Genomic DNA, 5,221 nt, shown 5'->3' on the forward strand with positions numbered 1-5,221 from the left:
CTTTTGATTTTGACTTGATATGTTATACCCAAAACTTCAAAAGAAAAAGGTCCGCTCATTTTCTTAGCCAGTCCGACAGTTAATCATATTTGAGTAGGACTAGAGCTTGGTCGATAGGTCCAACTGGTCCTAGCGGACCCGATTGCCATTGATGACTTTGTCAATATCCTTTCCTTTGGAAATCCATAAGTAAAACAAACAACATGATTTATTAAAACCCACGAAAACCCATTACAATGATTTCCAGTCATTTAGAAATAAATAAACAAAAGCAACTTATTAACTAATGGTACTTGGTAATACGTAGGTAACCCATATAATTTATCAAAGAATTTAATCAAAAGTTCAATTAAAACAATGAATTCAAATAAAATAATTTTTTTGTCGAAAACACGTTGGTAGTTAACGAAATTACTGGAAGATTATCCACGAATAAATGAAAGAGTTTGGCCTACGGACTTTTCTCTGGGACATTTGTCGTCAAAGGGTGATTCGTCACAAAACCGTCACATAAGTTGGTGGTAAATTGTTAATCCATTGGTATTTTTGCGAAAAACATCGTATTCTACCGAACCATTGGTGTAACGCCCATAATGATCGTTTAGTGTCACTAAATAAGACTCTAGGTTTAATGAATTTATTGGATTTCGTTGGTTTTTCAAGAAATGGTCGGTTTAATGTCACTAAATAAGACTCTAGGTTGTTTGGTGGTTTTGGTAACATTGTGGGTAAAAATTCAAGATTCTAGTAGCTCGGGCGACTTACCTCGCGCCCTAAGCCGCGGATAAAGTCGTCTAACCTTCTGTTTGCTTACCCTTCGTGTGCAGCTCAAGAAAATCCAAAAATTGGTTGAGGTCACATCCGAGGTGCCTTAGGGCGCACAGGCGTAGTCGCCCGGAAGTGTATGGCTCCTTAGGGCGCAGGGGCTTAAAGCCCCCGGGTGGAGGTGTGCTATACTTGGGGTCAAGCGATCTTGGTGTCAGGCGCCTTAGGCCGCCCCAAAGGAATCGCGAGCTTTTGTTTGCTTAAGATGATTTCCAGACTTGAACCTTTCATTGTTACCTCATCCCTTTCTCATTTACTCTCTATTCTTCTCCATCTCCTTTCATTAATTATGTTTAGAGCTCATTTAAGGAGTTTCCTAAAGGGTCTTTGGTGCATTTAAAGAGTCTAGAATGGAAGCTTCAAGTGTGGAATCAAGCATTCAAGTTCCTCTCCATGTTTTCTAGGGTTTTCTTGATTTTCTATGTTTTCGCCAAAACCTAGTATTATGAGTTTATTCTTTGCTTTTATAAAACTATATACATGTTAAAATAATGTCTTTTACTTCCTTCAAAGTTCCATTATAAATACTTGACATTTGATTGATTTTGGACCATCTAAGTCAAAGTTAGGCATTTTGGGAAATCATAAATCTTGACAAAATGAGTACGGAGAATGGTTTAAAATTGGAAATTGATTGTTTTGAAAGTCTTGATGGATTTGGAACTCAAAACTATAATGGTCTTATATTTGGGATTTTGTTAATAAAATAGGATTTCACTACTTGATGGGAATTTGTGTACAAGATTATCCATGTTTGGGTAGAACATAATATTTCTACATAGATATATATTTTATGTCTAGAATGTAATAGACTCATAGACATATTGTAACTTAAAATAGGCATTGGTTCTTAATAGGCAACATGATTTGCACTTTCAAAGTCGGGCATCGGCTAATGACCATATAATGTAATTTCTAAGTGAATTAGCTTAACTAGAATTATAGAGTTCTCAAGGTAAGAGCCTATACGGTAGATGTTGGGAACTCCATATGCAAGAAACTTGATTAGTTGAGCTTGTCAACTCATTAAACTATAAGGCCCTGAAAGGGGTTGATCTTAATGATTGGTTATTTGTTAGTGAGACTCATATAACATTGAACCATAACTTACTTTTGTGTTCCGTTACAGTTAATAGAAATCAGGTCTCCCCCGTCATCTCCGGATAGTTTATGCCCTTCCAAGGGTAAGTGTGAGTTAAAATGTACAATCGACGTAATCAAAAGTTATGTTTTCCATTTCAAAGTTTTGTAACTTTATTTAATAACTTTTTCTCTCACTAGGCGTTAAGTCTAACCTTTTTTCTCAAATGACATGTATATCAAGTTCTCTTAGCAGTGAGACTCCCAAGATTTTAGTTGACCATTCTTGCCGATAAAGGCATTTTTGGATTTGCACTTCTTTTGAGATTTTAACAACACCTGAATGTAATATATATTTTGAGTTAGTGTAGATTATTAGGTTGTTGTCTAGCATCCATTCTTTCGATGTGAACTCTTACACTACTTCTCCTTTATTGGGTGATTGTTATATTTGCTAAGCTCTCTTTACATTTAATTATTCGGTTTGTTTTGCCACCTATTTTTCGGGGTGTTTCAATTGGTATTCTCTGGGTAATCTGTCGGTAATCATCGACGAAAATTTCCCTGAAATTTTTTTGTGGGTAAAAGTCATTTATTTTATAGTGATCTATGACTTAAATATAAATAAAAAATTATAACTTTCAATTGTTACTGACGAACTATATATTGTGCAAACGTGTCCCAATAAGTAGCGACAAATTACAAATGGATTCCTTTTCTCAATAATCCTTTGCCAATCTATGCATAAACCCTTTTCATTTTTGGTTCGAAAACTTGTTAGTTTTCCCTCGATTATAAGTCGGTAATTACCACTTATTAATTATTTCTGTTAATAAGTACCCTTTTTCTAGTAGTGTAGTGGTTTGATGCTAGACACTTGCATGCAAGTTTTTTCTTCCTTACGAGCATCCCTAATACTTATGCTATATTTTCTCTCTCTTATTTTAAGTTTGAAAATTTCTTCATTTTATCTCTTTTTTCCGTTAATTTAGAAGAGAATTTAGTATAACCATTGGATCAATTTTTTCTTAAATTTTCAAAATTTCTCAAATAGCATAACTGTTGAAGATGTTTTTTGTTCTTTATTTTACACCAATAGAATCTCTATCTTGTCCACTAATAAAGAGAAAATAAGAAAAAATTAACTTGAAGTGTAGATAATTTTCTAATATTTAATGTGAAAAAAGATAAACTATTTTTTGTTATCACATAAAATATTTAAAACAAATAATAAAAATTGTAAAATATTTTCATAATATTAATGAAATCTTCAAAATAAAAAATTTATTGGAATTTTTTAGTATAATTTTTTTAAGAGACAGCAAAGAGACTCCAACTATTTCCTATCCAAAATTTGCACCCTCATGATTAATGACTTGCAATTTAAGGAAAAGGCATCGGCAACTCCAATCGGAACCTGTCTTTATGGACATTAATGTGAGGGGATATTTTTTGTTTTACTCGGCAACTAAGAAAACATTTATTTTATTTAATGGTTTATTGCAAAGAACAATATTAAGTGAACGTAATCTTATAAACAAGAAAATAGAAGATTTTTAATATTGTTTCGAAGTCAATCGTATTTCAATTGCTCGGTATAAATACAACGATTTCTTTATATTTGTATTGTTTGAAATATGCTTTTTTAAATATGTGAAATATATTGATAAAGATATTGTTAAATTTTAGAGAAAAGAATTATGGTTGTCTTCTCAAATGTGAGTTAGCGTAAGGAATTGAAGCCATATATGAATACGAAGTACAAGGAAAAAACTAAAAGATAATGATACCCTCTAGGACATAATTATGACTAAGCTAAAACCCACTATGTAGGACATAATGGGTAGGCTAATCTACGATCTATATCCACATCGAAAAGCTTATGATCGTGGCTACCTTTTACTAGTAACTACGATTTGGATGAACCATTGGAATGAGATTGATCTCATTTAACACCCCCCCCCCCCCAAAAAAAAGTTGGCATTGGGGAAGAAATGTCTAACACACACAACTTGTAATCAAGGCGGTGAAATTGATCTGCTTCATGGGGTTTTGTAAATATGTATGCAGGTTGGTCTGTCAATCGAATGTGATGAAGGACAATTAGGTTTGATTGAACTTTTTCACGAATTATATGGCAATCAAGTTCAATATGCTTTGTTTGCTTGTGAAAAACGGGATTCTCTACAATGTGAATGACAACCGTGTTGTTCCAGTAAACAATGATAGGCTCAAAATGAGGGACCTCGAGATCGGTGAATATGTATATTAGCCATTGGAGCTTACAAAGTGAGATATTCTGCTTCAATGGAAGACCGGGACATTGTAGGTTGTTCCTTTACTTTCCAAGAAATGGAACTGTAAACCAACATAATGATGTAACCAATAGTTGATCGTCAAGTGGTAGGGCAACCATACCAATCAGAGTCTGAAAACCCACTAATATGAAGAGAACTAGCATAGGAGAGTAGAATGCCTTTGCCAATAGTCCCTTCTAAGTAACAGAGAACTCTTTGTGCAATATCTAGATGAGTAGTATGCGGGGATTGCATAAATTGATTAAGAGTATTGACAGCGTACTGAATATCAAGTCGTAGGACATTGAAATATGATAAGGGACTTATTAATCGACAAAAGTATTTATTTAATTAAAAGTTGTATAAATAACCGACGTTAAAAAAAATAATAATTCAAACCATTCACTTTGTTAAATGTTATATAAAAGTATAATATCCTTGATAGTATCAACCATAGAGGTGTGCTAAATGGCTAAAAAACCACATGGAAGAATGTGGTATCAAAAAGGGCAACCAAATATTTAGTATAACACCTAATTAATATCTTTAAAATAAAATAAAAGAAAGGGAGTGGGTCTTTTTGATACTAGAAACAGACAAAGTAATGGGGATTGATTGTGACATATCACATATGGGCTGAGAAGTATTGGTCGGGTTGGGTACCAGTAGAGGTGGCCAAAATTCGGTCCCGGGTCGGGCCTTAACCGGTCCCTACCGGGCCTAATCGCGACAAAAACCGGCGGTAACCGGTCCCGACATAACCGGTCCCGGTCCCGGTCCCGGTGATTTTCCTTGTAACCGGTCAAGGTTATTAGTAACCGGTTGTCCCAACCGGTCCCTGTCCCGGTCCCGATCGGGCCTATTAAAAAAAATGATTTTTTTTAAATTTTTGGTTATTAATAAATTTTTAATATGTTATTAATATGTTTGTAATATGATATTTTGAATATGTTTTATTATAAATACATTTTACTATAAATACGTTTTATTATATATATATATATATATATATATATATA

Source organism: Cynara cardunculus, unplaced genomic scaffold (assembly GCF_001531365.2).
Source record: "Cynara cardunculus var. scolymus isolate 2C unplaced genomic scaffold, CcrdV1 Un_Scaffold_2009, whole genome shotgun sequence".
Classification (NCBI taxonomy): Eukaryota; Viridiplantae; Streptophyta; class Magnoliopsida; order Asterales; family Asteraceae; genus Cynara; species Cynara cardunculus.